At 38.6% G+C, this 19344-nt stretch overlaps 1 long non-coding RNA gene across 2 annotated transcripts in view; it reads left to right on the plus strand.

Annotated features, from left to right (window-relative positions):
• The window catches only part of LOC147581721 (uncharacterized), a 175858-nt gene that overhangs the window by 13061 nt on the left and 143453 nt on the right, over positions 1-19344 (plus strand). For both annotated transcript variants that reach the window (XR_015250186.1, XR_015250187.1), the window contains exon 3: positions 9238-9333. This is a non-coding gene — a long non-coding RNA (uncharacterized LOC147581721). The remainder of the gene's footprint in view (positions 1-9237; positions 9334-19344) is intronic.

Here is a 19344-nt window from a genome sequence, read left to right on the forward strand (position 1 = left end):
CTATTACATAAACTAATGGGATGGCAATAAATTATTTTGTACTGAAATTCTTGTTGCCAGTGTGCATGGTGAAAATTTATAATACCATTGCTTTGCACCAGATTTTTTTTCCTAAACATGATTTATTATTGTAAGACATCTCTGCTTTAGGGTTGATTGGGGATAAAAAAATAGAGAAAACAACGTAAGGAGAATCATGCTAATAAGAATAACACAATGAAAGTTGCAGTGTGGATGATCTACAAAAGCCAGTCTGCTGATTCTACTCATAGATTCCTGTTGTCGTTTTCCCAGGAACTTCTGTTTTAATAGTATGGCAACAACTTATATTCTGTAGCACTAGGTAGTTTACAGAGTTCATTCCCGTGCATTTTTATCATGAACTGTTTAGACAACCTTATGACTATGACCTAGCCAGAGCAGATTTTTTATCCCCATTATACAGAGGAGTAAACTGGGGCTTAGGGCTGCAGTAAGGATCATCAATTAATGGTAGAGACTAGAACTTAACACCAAATCCAAGTGTCTTTCTATTACTTTCTGTCTTCTTACTCTGATTCTAAATCAGGTGTTGAAAAACATTGAATATGATCAGCAGTTGTATCCAGAATTTAAAACACACAACATATTTGGGTAAGTAGTTATTTGGAGAGATAAGTGACCTTCAGATCCCCCACTGTGCCAAGCAACTGGGAGCGCACTTAGGAGTTTTTCCCAGCTTCAGAGTAAAGGATCCTTTGGGAAAATAATTTTAATGGTTGTGGATCACCAGTCAATTTGACTGGTCCTTTTTTTTTTTTTTTTAAACCAAACCATCTGGCAGCTGTATCTTATTTCTTCTTGCCGCCAATGGCTGGACCCACACACATTCAGACCTCACACAAAAATGCCAGTGTCTGCACATTTTCACTACGAACAGGCATTTTCAGTCAAAGCAGAGAGAAATGAGGCTCTGCCTGTCTGTTGCAATAACATTAATATTATCTCTGTACAGATGCTTTTAGAAGTACGAAGTTAAAATGCAGAGCCCTGGAGATGCCTGGAAGCACACATGAGAAAAGCACAGCCATTCACGGAAGACCTAAGAAACTGAAAATTTGCAGGATAAACTTTTCACCATGACAAAGTAGAGCAATGTCGCCTATTCCAATATGAGACTGACAGCAGAAAATAATGACAATAAAGTTAGTGTAGGGTGCGTTTATGATGCAGAGAGGTGGAAGAGGTTTATGTGTGTAGCTGGTCAGAACGAACCAGGATATTATTAACGACCAATGTAAATTTGGCCTTGGAGAATGAAAAGGCTGAAATCGGAGGGCAGCAAAGTCAGTCTGGTTATAGAAAAGCTGAGGAAGAATAGATGTGAAATAAACATTCATTACAGGCCCTTTGACAAGCAAGACCGTTTATATTAGTGGATAGCCTTTCAGAATTCAGAGGAAGAGAGGGTTGTCTTTGCAACCAATGCTGAGTGGAACGTGCTGAGTTAAGCAGGCAGGAGATGGTCTCACGCAGGCAGTGGTGGGGCTGGGCGCACAGGAAATGCTGGTAGCTGGGGGTCTATTGGCCCATTTCACTCATCCTTTCAACTACCGTTAAAAGTAATGAAAGGATTACACACACACGCACACACACACACACACACACACATCATACGTCATACGTGCTTGCATATTTATTTATTAGATTATTTTTTAAGACCCCGACCCCCACATGTGCATAGCCTCCTGTTAGCAACATCCTCCACCAGAGTGGTACATTTGCTGTAATTGGAGCTACATTGACCTCCATCACAATCACTCAGAGTTCAGAGTGCATATTACAGTTCATGCTGGGTGCTCTACATTCATTCTATGGGTTTGGACAAATGTATATTCACATACATCTGTTACTATAATATCATACAGAGAGGTTTCACTGCCTTAAAACCCCTCTGTGTTCTGCCTGTTCATCTCTTCCCAACCCCAACCCTTGGCCACCACTGATCCTTTTACTGTCTTTGGAATAGTTTTGCCTGTTTCAGAATGTTGGAATCCTATAGTATGTAGCCTTTTCAGATTGGCTTCTTTCATTGAGTAATATGCACTTAAGGTTCCTCTATGTCTTTTCATGGTTTGTGTCCAAGTTTTGGTAATCATGAATAAAGCTGCTGTAAATATCTATATGCAGGTTTTTGTATGGACAAAGGTTTTCATGTCCTTTGGGTAAATGCCAAGAAGGATGATTGATGGATGTTACGATAAGAGTATATTTTATTTTGTAAGAAACTGCCAAATTATCTTCCAAAGTGACTGTACCATTTTGCATTCCCACTAGCAATAAGTGAAAATTTCTGTTTCTCCATGTCCTTACCATCATTTGGTGTTGCCAGTTTTCTGGGATTTGGGCCATTCTAATAGGTGGATAGTGGTATCTTGTTATTTTAATTTGTTTTTCCCTGATGACATATGATGTGAAACAGATTTTCATATGTTTATTTGCCGTCTGTATATCTTCCTTGGTGAGGGATCTGTTAAAGGTCTTTGACCCATTTTTTAAAATTTAATGTTTATTTATTTATTTTGAGAGAGAGGCAGAGAGAGAGGAGAGAGAGAATCCCAAGCAGGCACCATGCTGTCAGCACAGAGCCTGACGTGGGGTGAGATCTCACAAATGATGAGATCATGACCTGGGCTGAAATCAAGAGTTGGGTACTTAACTGACTAAGCCTACCAGGCACTCCTGGCTCATTTTAAAATCAGTCTGTTTGTTTTGTTACTGTTGAGTTGAAAGAGTTCTTTATGTATCTTGAATAACAGTCTTTTATCAGATGTGTCTTTTGCAAATATTTCTCCCAGTCTGTGGCTTATCTTCTCAGTCCCTTGACATTGTCTTTCACAGAGCGCAAGTTTTTAATTTTAATGAAGTCCAGTTTACCCATTATTTTTTTTCATGGATTGTACTTGTGGTGTTGTATCTGAAAAGTTATTGCTATACCTAACTCACACAGGTTTTATCTTGTGTTATCTTTTAGGAGTTTTATAGTTTTGTGCCTTATATCTAGGTCTGTTATCCATTTTGAGTTAATTTTGGAGAAGGGTATGAAGTCTGTGTTTCAGTCGATCTGTTTGCATGTGAATGTCCAGTTGTTACAGCCTAGTTGGATTGAAAGATGATGTTTGCCCCACTGTTTTATATTTGCTCCTTTGTCAAAAACCAGTTGACTATATTTATGGGTAATCTATTTCTGGGCCCTCTATTCTGTTCCATGGATCTATTTGTCTGTTCTTTGACCAGTACCATGCTGTCTTGATTATTATAGCTTGCTTCATAGTGAATCTTAAAGTTGGGTAATGTCATTCCTCCAGCTTTGTTTTTCTTTAATAGTGTTATGACTATTCTGGGTGTTTTACCTCATCATATAAACTTCAGAATCAATTTATTGATAATCCACAAAATAACTTGCTGGGATTTTGATTGCAATTTGATTGATTGGGATTGATTTGATTGTGATTCTATAGATCAAGTCTGAAAGAAATGACATCCTGACAATATTGAGTCTTCCTGTCAGTGAACATAGACTATCTCTCCATTTATTTAGTTCTTTGATTACATTCATCAGACTTTTATAGTTTCCTCATAGAGATCTTGTTCATATTTTGTTAGCTTTATACCTAAGTAATTTGGGGTGCTATTATAAATGGTATTTTTTTAAATTTCAAATTCCACTTGTTCATTGCTGTTATGCAGGAGACAGATGGACTTTTGTATATTAACCTTGTATTGTAACCTTGCTACACTTGCTTGTTAGTTCCAGGAGGTTATTTTGTTGTGGCTGATTCTTTCAGATTTTCTGTGTAGATGATCATCTGTGAACAAAGGCATTTTAATTCTTTCTTCCTAACTGTATACCTTTTCCTTTCCTTCCCTTCCCTTTCTTTCTTTTCTTATTATCTAGAACTCCCAGTACAATGTTGAAAGAGAATGATGAGAGGGGATATCCTTCCCTTGTTCCTGATCTTTGTGAGAAGCTTCTAATTTCTCATCATTAAGTTTGATGTTAGTTATAGATATTTTGTAGATGGTCTTCATCAAGTTGGGGGAGTTTCCCTCTATTAGTTTACTGAGAGTTTTTATCATGAATAGGTGTTGGATTTTGTCAAATGTTTTTCTGCATTTATTGGTATGATCACGTGACTTTTCATTTATATCCTGTTAATGTGATGGGTTACATTAAATTGATTTTTAAAATTTTATTTCCAGTATAATTAACATACAGTGTTATATTAGTATACAACACAGTGATGCAGTAATTCTGTATATTACTCAGTGCTCATCTTGATACGTGTACAATAATTTTCTTCACCTATTTCACCCATGCACCCACCCACCTCCCCTCTGGTAACCATCAGTTTGTTCTATATAGTTAAGAATCTGTTTCTTGGTTTGTCTCTTTTTTCCTTTGTTCATCTGTTTTGTTTTTAAAATTCCAAATATGAGTGAAATCATATAGTATTTGTCTTTCTCTGACTGACTTATTTCATTTAGCATTATACCCTCTAGATCCATCCATGTTGTTGCAAATGGCAAGAGTTCCTTCTGTTTTATGGCTAATATTCCATTGTGGGGTGTGTGTGTGTGATGTGTGTGTGTGTGTGTGTGTGTGTGTGTGTGTGTATACATATAAATATATCACATCTTCTTTATCCATTCATCTATTGATGGATACTTGGATTGCTTCCATATCTGTAAATAAAAATACTACAATAAGCATAGGGGTGTATATATCTTATTTGAATTTAGTGTTTTCATATTCCTTGGGTAAATACCCACTAGTGGAATTATTGGATCATATGGTAATTCTGTTTTTAATTTTTTGAAGAACGTCCATATTGTTTTCCACAGTGGCTGTACCAGTTTGCATTCCCACTGGTCGTGCCCAAGTGTCCCTTTTTTTCCACATTCTTACCAACACTTGTTATTTCTTGTGTTTTTGAATTTAGCCATTCTGACATCTCATTGTGGTATTGATTTGCATTTCCCTGATGATGAGTGATTTTGAGAATCTTCTCATGTGTCTGTTGGCCATATGGATGTCTTCTTCTTTTTTATGTTTTATTTATCATTTTGAGAGAGAGAGAGAGAGAAAGAGAGAGAGAGAGAGAGAATGAGCAGGGGAAGGGCAGAGACAGACGGAGACACAGAATCCAAAGCAGGCTCCAGGCTCTGAGCTGTCAGCACAGAGCCCAGCGTGGGGCTCAACTCAGGAGATCATGACCTCAGCCAAGGTTGGACGCTCAACCTATTGAGCCATCCAAGATTGCTTCTTTAAAGAAATGTCTGTTCATATCTTCTGCCCATTTTTAATTGGATTATTTGTGGGTTTTTTAATGTTGAGTTGTATAAGTTCTTTACATGTTTTGGATAGTAACTCATTATTAAAAATATTATTTTCAAAAAGCTTCTCCCATTCAGTAGGTTGCCTTTTAGTTTTGTTGATTTTTTTTTTTGTAGAAGCTTTTTATTTTGATGTAGTCCTTCTTAGAGTTTATTTTTGCTTTTGCTTTCCTTGTCCCAGGAGATATATTTAGAAAAATATTGCATGACTGATGTCAGAGAAATTACTGCCTGTGCTCTCTTCTAGGGTTTTTATAGATTCAGATCTTACATTTAGGTCCTTAATTCATTTTGAGTTTATTTTTGTGTGTGGTGTAAGAAAATGGTCCAGTTTCATTCTTTGGCGTGTGGCTGTCCGGTTTTTCCAACACCATTTGTTGAAGAGACTTTTTCCCATTGCATATTCTTGCCTCCTTTATTAAAGAATAATTGGTCACTTAATCATGGGTTTATTTCTGGGCTCTCTATATTTTGTTCTATTCTTCTATGTGTCTCTTTTTGTGACAGTACCATACTGTTTTGATTACTATAGCTTTGTAGTATATCTTGATATTTGGGATTGTGACACCTCAAGTTTTGTTCTTCTTTTTCAAGATTGCTTTTGCTATTTGGGGTCTTTGTAGTTCCATACAAATTTTAGGATTATTTGTTCTAGTTTGGTGAAAAATGCTATTGGTATTCTGATAGGGGTTGCATTAAATCTGTAGATTGCTTTGAGTAGTGTGGACTTTTTAATGATATCTGTTCTTCCAACTCATGAGCATGGATTATCTTTTTGTTTGTTTGTGTCATCTTCAATTTCTTTCATCAGTGTCTTATACTTTTCAGTGTACAGGTTTTTCACCTCTTTGGTTAAGTTTATTCCTAGATATTTTATTATTTTTGGTGCAGTTATAAATGGGGCTTTTTTCTTAATTTCTCTTTCTGCTACTTCATTATTAGTGTATACAAATGTAGTGGATTTCTGTATATTGATATTTTTGTTCTGCAATTTTACTGAATTCATTTATTAGTTCCTAGTAGTTTTTTTGGTGGAGTCTTTAGGGTATTCTATATGGAGTATCATGTCATCTGCAAGTAAAACAGACTCAAATACCTGGGATAAATTCCACTTGGTTGTGGTATATAATTCTTTCTATGTATTGTTGGCATGCATACTTGTTTAACTTCCTATTTACCTTTCTAATTTTATGAGTTGGAAGAGAAAAGTTCCTAGATTATTTAAAAAAATCTAAATATCTGCAACTGTTGGTTCATGTCATGGGCTAAATATGAAGTTTGCAGTTTCACATTCATTTTGATCCCTTTATTGACTTCTGCAGGTAACAGAGCTGAAGGTTTTCTCTTTGAAGAAGATGATGGTGGTGATTAGATTCTCTGCAGTCTTGTACTTAACAGAAATTTGATGTTATGGTAAAAAATTATGTCCATCTTATTTCAAAGGATACAAACTGTATTTTTAGGTAGGGATGTGATTTTAGGATTTCAAGTATGTGCCTTTTGTAAATATTTCTTTTCATTTTTTATTTTTTTTAATTTTATTTTTTATTTTTTAAAATTTATGTCCAAATTAGTTAGCATATAGTGCAACAATGATTTCAGGAGTAGATTCCTTAGTGCCCCTTACCCATTTACCCCATCTCCCCTCCCACAACCCCTCCAGTAACCCTCAGTTTGTTCTCCATATTTAAGAGTCTCTTCTGTTTTGTCCCCCTCCCTGTTTTTGTATTATTTTTGTTTCCCTTCCCTTATGTTCATCTCTTTTGACTCTTAAAGTCCTCATATGAGTGAAGTCATATGATTTTTGTCTTTCTCTGACTAATTTCACTTAGCATAATACCCTCCAGTTCCATCCACGTAGTTGCAAATGGCAAGATTTCATTCTTTTGGATTGCCGAGTAATACTACATTGTATATATATACCATATCTTCTTTATCCATTCATCCATCAATGGACATTTGGGCTCTTTCCATACTTTGCTATTGTTGATAGTCCTGCTATAAACATGGGGGTGCATGTGTCCCTTCGAAACAGCACACCTGTATCCCTTGGATAAATGCCTAGTAGTGCAATTGCTGGGTCATAGAGTAGTTCTACTTTTAGTTTTTTGAGGAACCTCCATACTGTTTTCCAGAGTGGCTGCACCAGTTTGCATTCCCACCAACAGTGCAAAAGAGATCCTCTTTCTCTGCATCCGCGCCAACATCTGTTATTGCCTGAGTTGTTCATGTTAGCCATTCTGGCAGGTGTAAGGTGGTATCTCATTGTTTTTTGATTTTTATTTCCCTGATGATGAGTGATGTGGAGTATTTTTTCATGTGTCGGTTGGCCATCTGGAAGTCTTCCTTGGAGAAGTGTCTATTCATGTCCTTTGCCCATTTCTTCACTGGATTCTTTGATTTTTGGGTGTTGAGTTTGGTAAGTTCTTTGTAGATTTTGGATACTAACCGTTTATCTGATATGTCATTTGCAAATATCTTCTCCCATTCTGTCGGTTGCCTTTTAGTTTTGCTGATGGTTTCCTTCTCTGTGCAGAAGCTTTTTATTTTGATGAGGTCCCAGTAGTTCATTTTGCTTTTGTTTCCCTTGCCTCCGGAGATGTGTTGAGTAAGAAGTTGCTGCGGCCAAGATCAAAGAGGTTTTTGCCTGCTTTCTCCTCGAGGATTTTGATGGCTTCCTGTCTTACATTTAGGTCTTTTGTCCATTTTGAGTTTATTTTTGTATATGGTGTAAGAAAGGGGTCCAGGTTCATTCTTCTGCATGTCGCTGTCCAGTTTTCCCAGTACCACTTGCTGAAGAGACTGTCTTTATTCCATTGGATATTCTTTCCTGCTTTGTCAAAGATTAGTTGGCCATACGTTTGTGGGTCCATTTCTGGGTTCCCTATTCTATTCCATTGATCTGAGTGTCTGTTCTTGTGCTAGTATCATACTGTCTTGATGATTACAGCTTTGTAGTATAGCTTGAAGTCTGGGATTGTGATGCCTCCTGCTTTGGTTTTCTTTTTCAAGATTGCTTTGGCTCTTTGGGGCCTTTTCTGGTTCCATACAAATTTTAAGATTATTTGTTCTAGCTCTGTGAAGAACGCTGGTGTTATTTTGATAGGGATTGCATTGAATATGTAGATTTATTTGGGGAGTATCAACATTTTAATATTTGTTCTTCCTATCCAGGAGCATGGAATCTTTCTCTATTTTTTTGTGTCTTCTTCAATTTCTTTCATAAGCTTTCTATAGTTTTCAGTGTATAGATTTTTCACCTCTTTGGTTAGATTTTTTCTTTTTCTTTCTTGTGCAAATAGAACTAAGATGTTATTGTTCCCAAATTACAGAGTTAGAGACTGAAGTCTAGAAATTTGGAAAGCTGTTGGTTTTGTACCTTAGCCACTTTTAAATTATTTCATTTTATAGTTGAATCATTTCTTAATCCTACTGTTGTAAAGTGGAGACAACAGGATCAGCCACACATGGAGTAATTTATTCAACATCTATTGAATGCCACCTGTATATCAGGAACTATGATAAATATTAGGGATGCAAAGATGAATTGGAGAAGTCTTCTGTCTTAGAGGGGCTCACAGTTAAATGAAGAAGATGAGTAATCTGATAAATAATAATACAAATGCTTTGAGAATGACTGAATGTTTCTGGAAATTTAGAGGAGAAAGAAACTCTGCCTTGGGGAGTTAACATCTGACATGGGTCTTGAGTACTTTTTAAATAGTGTTATCTATTCTCTCCAGAAAAATAAAGCAGGGGTTGCTCTGTCTTCACATGTCTCACAGACCCTCTTCCAAAGTGAGTGAGATTTGCTTAAAACTGGCTATCACTACATCATAATACGTATTTTTTGTTTTTCAGTGTACAAAGTGTTTTCTTATCTAAGTCTCAGCGAAGTACCTGCAGCATGGATACGATTCTCCCCACTTCACGTGTGAGAAAGCGGAGTGCAGAAAAGTAAGTAACTTGCACCAGGGCCCATTCAGTGGCATGGCCTGGATTCAAACCTTGCTTTCTTCTGACTCCAGAACTAACATTTTTCCTCTTGTTTTGCTCTGATACATAAATAGTAGTGTCTGAAGGAGCATTTCATCAAGCTTCCTGTTTAAAGTGGAACATTTTTCATTTATGTTTCCTTTGAAGAGGTGAATGTTCATCTGGCCCAGATACCCATCAGTTAAGAACTGCTCTGCCAGGCAAGCCTGGTGTTCCATCCAACCCAATATTGTGTTGACAACAGGGGCCTTGAGGGATTTGCCAGGAAAGGACACAGTTTTCCTCCCTGACATTAACCTTAAAGGTCAGGTGTACTCTCAGTAGCCGTTTATGGCTCTGACATTCATAAATTTGGTCAAAACCTTTATGAATCCATTTATATTCCTTGCCTGTACTTCTTTTGTGGTAATGAGCTCCACGTGTTTATTATTTTCTGAGTAAAGTAATACTTCCTTTTATTTGTTCTTACCTCACCCAATTCGAAGGAGTCCTCCTCCTCTAGTGAGGAATTGAGGATTTATGAGAATAAGTGTACTTGTGTTAACTTTACACATGGTCTCCAGAATTCTCTAGGTGTGTTTTATTTTTTCTTGAACAAGAATAAATAAAATTGTACATTGTATTTCTGTTGCAGAGGGACTAACATTTTATTTAGAGATTAGAATTCTGTCTCCTGGCATATTTTCTGTACACTTTTTGATGAACTTACTCTAGAATTCCTTTAGAATAACCTCATTTTGGGATTTGTAATTCGTATTTACATGTTGAGGGCAGCTCTGATCTGGCCCTAGGGAAGCTTGAGGTAATTTTTGTTCTAATCTACAACTACTTGTGGAGAGTAAATATACAGTATAATATGTTATATATATTTCATTCCTGATTCTAATTGATGTGTTATAGAACTTCATAAAGTAGGAGGAGAATGCTGGCCTGGGTGTCAAGAATCTGGTGCTCTAGAACCATCCCTGGACTATAATTTCCGAACTCATATGATTAGGGATTGAATTAGGTAATTTTCAAGATTTTGTCGTACTTTAAAATTCTGAGTCCCTGACTTCCTTGGTGATTTAACTGAATACACCCGATTCCAGTTTTTCTAAGCCTTGACAGCCCTCCTCGAATTTCATCTTGATTCACTGCTCTCAGTAGAGTCGAAGGCTTTAGATGGATCACATACACTGTGAATGAAATGATTATAATGTCTTTACCTCAAACCCTTACAGAAACAATGACCTTTCCCAAAGGTTATTCTTTTTTTTAATGTTTATTTATTTAATGTTTATTCTTTATTTTAATGTTTATTTATTAATTGAGTAGAGGAGAGGAAGGGAGAGAAGAGAGAGCGAGAATCCCAAGCATGTTTCATGCTGTCAGTGCAGAGAACGACGTGGGGTTTCATGTCACAAACCAAGCTGTGAGATCATGACCAGACCCGAAATCTAGAGTCAGACACTTAACTGACTGAGCCACCCAGGCACCCCTCCCATAAGTAATTCTTAAGTGATGGGTTTATTTTAGGTTCCACAAACCTATCCTGTTTGACATAAGTCTTAAAGGCCTGCTGTGTTCCTTTTGTTCTAAGTGGTCACTCTTGTAATTGATCAGTAGCATCCTTTAGGAATTATTAAAGGTAAATAAATATTGACCAAAGGTTCTCCATTTTCATCTTTGAACTTTATCAAAATCCTAAGACCAATAGTATCCATACCGGCTATATTTATTTGTAGCTTTAGGGAAAAAAAAAAAGTTTTGACATTGGCCATTTCCTGGTTTTGCCATGAGGAACATACGTTTGGTAAGAATTACTTTCTTTGCTCTTTTTCAAATAGCAGTCGAGGACTGTAAAGTTCTCAGTCATTTATATACGGCATCATTCTGCTCAGCATATGAACACTCATCATACTTGCATTTGTGACCAGGTGCGTGCCACATCTAGCCAGAGGCCCTGGTGCCTGAAGTACATGATTCATGGGGTGGTGAACTCATGGGTCAAATATCTCTTCTGAAAAATGGATCCAATGACACATCACGGGATTGTGTTGGGGACTACATGAGAAATATAGCCTACCTCTGACACACAGTGGGTATTAAGTTTATAAGTGTTGGTTTCCTCCCTCTTGCATTCTAGTTCTCTAATTAAGTAACTGACAGTGCAAATAGGGATAGACCATGGCAGCAGAGGAATATGGAAGCAAGAGGACACGAACTCCAGGAGAAATATTCTTCACAAATAGAGAAATGCTGCAGTCTGTGAAAACATAAGTGAACTCAGTGTGACTTACAAAGCTGACCGGACTGGTGGTCATTGTTTTTAGAAAAGTTGTTCTTTATGGTCAGATTGGCTCTAGTTGTCATCAGTTGCCATGTTCTTTTTACTTTGCTGTGTGGCTCATATAACTGCAATAATCTGGGTCTTTCTCTTAGATAGCCTACTTTATTAGGCTATAAAGCTTTATGTGTCCAGGTTTGATATCAGGCCCCTGCTCCTTAAATAGTTTTCTTTGACAGTTGAGTGCTTCTCTCAACTTCTCTGTGCTGTCAGAGACTTACTGTCATGAAAGAGTTCATTTCTTCCCCCTGTCCTAGTATAGTTCTTAAAGGACCTTTTTTATTCTATTCACCACCCAGAACCTGTATCCTTTCTCTGTATCACTAAATAGAAGGGTGAGGGGGCAGGAAAGGTAGAAAAAAGGAAACAAATCCTAGAAAGTCCTTTGAAAATCCTAATTTTACATAGGGTAATAGTTAACAAAATTATTCTCTCTTGGTATCTCTAAAATTGAAAGAAAAATGTAGCAATTTAGATCAGTCAGTTGAGTGTCTGACATCAGCTCAGGTCATGATCTCATGGTTTTTGGGTTTCAGCCCCAGGTCGGGTTTTGCACCGATAGCACAGAGCCTGCTTCAGATTCTCTGTCTCCCTCTCTCTCTGCCACCCCCTTCCCGACTCATGCTCTCTCTCTCTCAAAATAAATAAACATTCAAAATTTTTTTAATGTGGCAATTTAAAAATGTTAATTATGAAAGAATGAATGGGGGTGCCTGGCTGGCTCAGTCAGTAGAGCATGTGACTCTTGATTTCAGAGTCATGAGTTCAAGCCCCACATTGGGCATAGAGATTACTTTTTAAAAATAGAATGGCTTCATTTTAGAAAGAATAGGCTGTGTTTTTATTCATAAAAATACTCCATTAATGTTGTAGGAATCAGAACTTTGATTTTTCTAAAAGTCCAAATCCCAATTTGAGGTATGTGGTAGAAGGCCTTTGGTACACCATGGAGACCATTTATCATCTGAGCAAGGAAGGCAGACATATACTTACAATACAAATTAAAACAATATTCAGTGGGATAATAAGATAAAATACTGTAGTGGTACAATTAAGAGGGGAACCAACTGTAATGGGGGCAGATTTGGGAGCTGGGGTGTTAAAACTGGGCTCCAAAGAAGGGTAAGGTCTAGACTGGCATGCTGGGGGGAGAGCAGTCCCAGAAGAAATACCTGAGCAAGGGATAAGTTCAATGAAAGTGTCCTGTGTTTGGGGAAAGGCAAGTACCCTTGTTGGGAAGGATCTGGGGAGCATGAGGAAAGGATGTAGTAGAAGTTAGGCATGGAAAAGCTGCCCAACTCTACATAACTCTACATATTTATTCTAGTTACTTCTTATGAATACCACTGCCTAGGTATGTGTTTCATCAGCACTTCCGGTCTTACATTCTAATTTGGAGAGGACAAAGCTTTTTCTGAAACCATTTTGTAGTCTGCTAATCTAAACATCACTTGGATGTTCAGAGAACAGGACGATGGCTCAAAAATTTGCTACTGAAATGTTCCTTACTGTGTGTAAAAAAAGAAAGTGGGCTTTGGGAGCTAGCAACAGGAAGCTGGGAGGTTTTGGAGATGCTGGTGGTGATGGTGTTTTGATTGCCCCAGGTTTGAATACCTGTTTTCACACTCAGTGCCTCAGTTTCCTTAGCTCTAAAATGGGGATAATAATGGAACCTATTTGGTATATTTTATAACCCAAAGGGTCTGCTGTTTCATAGAGTAAGAAGTGTTGAGGGAAGACAGTTTAAGCGTTAACTCAGCAGTTAACACTGTCACTGGGTACCCACATTTCTACCTTTCTCTCTTTTTTTCCTGGCATGCTTAGCAATTTGGCTTGGTGTTTAGGCTTCTAACTAATAGTTGCAAGATGACTGCTTCAGTTACTGGCATGACATGGCACTTCCTCCTGGTGCTTCTTTTGACTAGTAAGGGAGATCTTTCCCAGAAATTCCCAGTAGATTACCCCTTATTTCTCCTTGTTTACAGCTTCTCAAGGAAGAATATGCCTATCTCAAATCAACAGCTGGCAAAAGAGATTGTTGACAGAGACCAATCATGATTGTTCCCCTGGGGCTAGGGATGGAATAGACTTCTCTGAGCTCTTGGCAAGAGGGAGGTAAATACATTAAAAAAATATTGGGACTTAGACAGCAAAGAGGAGGGGGAAGCAATGGCTTTGGGGGCTGGCAGCTTACTTCCTCTGTATTATTCTGAGAATTGAGTAGAAAGAGCCATAAAATTACTTAGCAAAGTGCCTGACAATTGATAAGCTCACAATAGAGGTTAGTGGTTATTGTTATTTTTATTCATATTAGTATTTAATATTATTTCACATAAATGGACTTTTTCGCTCTGAATTATGTGGGCAGAATCACCTTTCCCTTTATAGCTGTTTTTATCTTACAGGGTAGTAACTCTGATACTCTCTAAAAGATGCAAACAGAAATTCATCTGTTTCCCAATATATGTAGAATGGCACTGCTTTTTTTCTTCAAGGATATTCTTCAGGATATTCTTTGGGATACGTACTCTATAGACTCAGAAAGTCCAAGCCATGTAGATAATAGCGATGTGCTGCTCATTAGGTAGATAACCTTGGCTAAGTTAGTTACTCTGCGTCTTTGTTCCCTCATCTTTAAAAAAAAAAATTTTTTTTAATGGTTATTTATTTTTGAGAGACAGAGTGTGAGCGGGGGAGGGGCAGAGAGAGGCCGACACACAGAATCCAAAGCAAGCTCTAGGCTCTGAGCTGTCGGCACAGAGCCCGACACGGGGCTCGAACTCACAAGCCGTGAGATCATGTCCTGAGCCGAAGTCAGATGCTTAACTGTCTGAGCCACCCCGGTGCCCCTATTCCCTCATCTTTAAAATGAGTATGATCTTGGGACCTATCTCATAGGTTCTTATGAACACTAAGTGAGTTAGTTCATTTAAAGCAGCACTTAAAGACTGTTTAGTACCTAATAAGCATTCAGTAAACGTTAGCTATATGAAAGCCAGGCATCCAAGGACTGTGACCTAGATTTTCAGCCTGTCTTCTAGAACTAACTTGAGCTATAATGTCATCATTGGCTTAGATTAATGCTCAGTGACAGGCAGATTTTGGACTAACCACACTGTATCCTGATGGATTTTGGTTGAAAACGCATAGGGAAGAGAGAAGGGGTGTACCAAACACATTTATTTTCATAGTGACTTGACAGGAATATAAACACAGCTATTTTCATTATAAATGCTTTTGGCAGCAAACAGCAGAGCAGTTGTCTACCAGGTTTAGAGAAAGAGATTCATTCTTCTCACTTGGCAGCATGGTGGAGCTGCCTACTGATGGAAGAGATGCTTCACAGTCTTAAGATGGTGACTGTAGCTCCAGAAACATGTCTACATTCAAAGCAGGAAGAAGGGGAAAGAGGCGGCATAAGAAACAACTGTCTTTGTATCAGGAAGGCACTTTCCTAGAATCCCCATTTGGGCAAGAATAGACCACATGTCCGTGCAAGCTTCAGGAGAAGCTGGGAAAGTGAGTATTCAGTTTTGCCAGCTTCTTAGTTAGAGGCAGGACAAGGGAGAAGGGACTCAGAAGGGAGTTGGGAATGGAAATTGGGATAGCCAACCTACATTGTCTGCCATAATAGTTTTAAACAGAAGAGCACAAAATCAATGCTTTGTATTTTCACAAAGCCCAAGGCAGAGAAAGCAAAAGCAAACAGAATTGGATGAAGATAGCACTGTTCTGTCACAGTGGTCCCTCAGCTTCTGGTGAAGGATTTATCTTCTCTTCTAATCTGTATAGTTGTTTTAAGGAAAAAACAAAAACAAAAGCAAAAAAAACCAACAATCTCCTTTTGGTTTTGCCATGCTGAGTTTTCTAGAGTCTCTTTGTCTTTCCATAATTTACTATTCAAACAGAAGAAGGCAAGGCCTACCATTTAGCAGGTGGGAGAAAGGCCATAAGTTACCTTCTGTTTTAAATATAAAATATTCTCTTTGAGTCCTACCCTGTGGTGCTGGGAAGTCTGAACCTTTCCCACATGCACCAAACTGGACTCACATGATTTTCCTAGAAGTAGTCCATTTCCCATCTCTAGTATTTATAACCCTCTCTTAGAGAAGAAAATGGGCTGTAGTAGGAAGTCCTATTAAGATAGAAGGGGGATTTAGGCCGCCTCAGTAGTAAAAGATAAAGACATAATTTAAATTCATTTGGTTGAAAAGATAAATGCAGATAAAAGCCCAGTAAACAGGAGCCAAACGCCCTGGCACAGAAAGCAGACAGACAATGGACTTGGCCCTCCTCCACGGGAGCCATTCACTTTTGCTGAAGGCTTGCTTCTGAGCAGCTGTGAGGGCCTACCGAGGGCTCTACCCCAGTGCTGTATGTGTAAGACACGGGAATGAAACTGCTGGGGAGGTGAAGACTGGCAGAGTGGGCTTCAAGAGGGTGAGGAAACAGACGAGCAGGGAGTGAGCCCGGAAGGTCTCAATAAATACATAGTCAAAAACAGCCCTTGGGTCCCGGTGCTCAGAAGACTTTTTCAAATATGCCCTTTGCTTTTAGAAAAAGAAAACAAAACCAGAATTCCTTTGTTTTTCTTAGTAGTGAAACATCATTTTTAATTAGAAACTATCTTTATTTAGAAATAACTAAAGAATGCTGTTGACACTGGGCAGTCTCTGGCATTTTGCTAGAGCAGTGTCATACTTTCTGTGGTTCGGATCACTTCATTAAACATTGCCTGAATGTATGTTGTGAGCCAGATGCTGTGTTAGTTTCTGAGTTTAATAAGATGGAATAGACTAGGTACAATCCTGGAGAGGCTTACACTATAACTGGGGCAATGTTCGCCTGGGTGGCTCAGTTGGTTGAGGGTCTGATTTTGGCTCAGGTCATGATCTCACCGTTCATGGGTTCAAGCCCCGTGGTGGGCTTTGTGCTGACAGCTCAAAGTCTGGAGCCTGCTTCAGATTCTGTGTCTCCCTCTCTCTCTCTGCCCCTCCCCTGCTCACATTCTCTCTCTCTCTCTCTCTCTCTCTCTCTCTCTCTCTCTCTCAATCAACCAACCAATAAACAAACAAACAAAGGTTAAAAAAAAATAACTGGGGCAGTGTTATCCTCCAAGGGGCATTTGACCGTATCTGGAGATATTTTGGATTGTCCAAACTTGGAGAGATGCTATTGGAATCTAGGGGGCAAAGCCAGGGATGCCACTAAGCATCCCATAGTATATAGTACAACTAGCTACAATAATGACTTAACTCCTCTAAAATGTCAGTAGTGCTGAGATTGAGAAACTGCACTATCATGAAGATACATGGGGAAAAACTAAAAATGAGAATCAGTACAATTGTAGAAGAGTGTACAAAATGAAGAAGTGTTTTAAAGATAGGACTTATAAATTCTATCCAATTTGAAGGATAGGAAAGTGATACCCGATCATCAGTGAGTTTTGAAGGATACTTAGGAGTTCACCAGAGATGGTGGTGATAGGGACCCCATTAAGGGATTACATAAAGAAGCAAAAAATAAGATTGTAGGCAGAAGCATATCTAAAATCAGGAAGCTTTCAAATTGTACTATGTGAGAGCAGGGAAATGAAAATGTGGAAAATGTGGAAAATGAATCTGGAGGGGTAGACAAGATCAAATTATTACCAGTCCAGGAAGACAGTCTAAAGAACTCAGTTCTATAAGTGATGGAAAACAATCGAAGAACAACAAGCAAGTAAGTGGTATAACACAAATTTTAAGTGAGGTAAATAACTATTACTCTGAAATAAATTGAAAAATTTATTGTGGCCCAATTAACTGAGCCATTAGCATTCTACCAATGGTCTCTCCTTCTTTCCATCTTTCTGTCTTTGTCGGTCTCTCTCACACACATCTTTGATGGTTTATCCCAAGAACTATATGTACTTTCATATTCTACTTTTATGGAAGAGAGATTGTTGGTGATCAATGAAGAGATCTGCTCCACATGGGAGGGTAAAGCCAGGAAGGGTATAATCATCTGGGAGAATGTGGAGGCACTAAGGGCTGAGAGATCTTTATGAAGCCAAAAGAAGGGAGAAAATTTGGCAGGAAAGAGACCGTGAGAAAAACAAAGTCTAGGAGGTTGTGATATAATTGGCATATTGGGATTTAAGGGTTTGTATGTAGAGCAGATCCAGGTCAGACAAGGCACCCAAGGATCAGTGAGTGAAGCCGGGGACAGAGACGACCGGATTTGAAGAGAGCAATCAGTAACAGTGTGTGGTTGGGTTAAGAAGTTTGGTGGCTTATTCATGTGGCTGTAGAAGATGTCGGAAACGAAGGCAAGATTTGGGGTGAATATGAAGAGTTTGAAGCAGGTGTCACATTTATCTGTGACTGTGATGGAATGATTGGAAAGTAATAGTAACAGGGGCTGGGTAGAAGATAGCCAGTGGCTTCCTCTGCAGAGCAAGAAGGAATTTTACAATACAGGAGACAACTATCCCTGGAAATAGCAACAAGAAGCCAGAGAATGCTTCGTACTTGATGAGTAGTACTTGAGAGAGCCACATGTAAAGCACCATCCTCAAGAGAGTGCCAGAAGAGATCATTTGGTGAAGAAAACCAAGATGTTGGATAGCTTATTTAACATGAAATGGGGGTTCCAGAGGTTACACCTAAAATTATGAGAATGGGAGCAACAGATAGGGTATGCTAGTTTTCTAGGGCTGCATAACCAAATACTACAGAGTGGGTGGCTTATGTAGAAGAAATTTATTGTTTCATGGTTCTGGAGGCTAGAAATCCAAGATTAAAGTGTCAGTGGGGTTTGTTCCTTCTGAGGGATATAAGGAAGAATCTATTCCATGCCTCTCCCCCAGCTTCGGGTGTTTGCTGGTGATCCTTGCTGTTACTTGGCTCATAGATATATCACCCTAATCTCTTCTTACTTTCACATGGTGTTCACTGTGTCTCTGTCTTTTCACAAGGTGTTCTTTTAAATAAGGACACCAGTCATATTGAATTAGGGCCCACTCTACCTCCGTATGACCTTATTTCAACTAAGTACATCAGCAGCAACCCTGTTTCTAAACAAGGCCACATTATGAGGTGCTAGGGTCAGGAATTAAACATCCGTTTTAGTGTGTGTGTGTGTGTGTGTGTGTGTGTGTGTGTGTGTGTGTATGGGGTCACCATTCAACCCATAGCATAGGGGTAAAAGAGGGACAGAACGATATTAGAAAAGATTAAGGAACAGGAAAGAGCACATGAGAGAGACGCTCGCTTTAGCTGCTGATCAAGAATGACAATAGTGCGAGAGTCAGTGGAATAAGTTGGTCATAAGTTTGCGAATGTATCTCTGGTGGCATAGCTAGGTACAGCTGGGATGGGCTGGTGCCTGTCCAAGGCATGTAGTATCCCAAGGTACTGTCCCAACTCTAGAGGGTACCATTTATATAAATAGTCACATCATTTACAGTGTGTTCTACTGGCAGATTCTGGGACTGTAGGTCACTGTCCAGGCCTCAAGAGTGTGGGTGAGGAAGTTTGCAGTGGACTCCACAGGTCTCTGAATTGGGAAGAGGTCTTAGCACCTGTTATGATGTATATACTATATGCAGACTATAAAGGCTTTCAGGAGGTCTTCCCCTAAGCTATTCCCAGAGAATAGAA

This window comes from Puma concolor, chromosome B1 (genome assembly GCF_028749965.1).
Source record: "Puma concolor isolate L17-30 chromosome B1, mPumCon1.1.hap2, whole genome shotgun sequence".
NCBI classification, from domain to species: domain Eukaryota; kingdom Metazoa; phylum Chordata; class Mammalia; order Carnivora; family Felidae; genus Puma; species Puma concolor.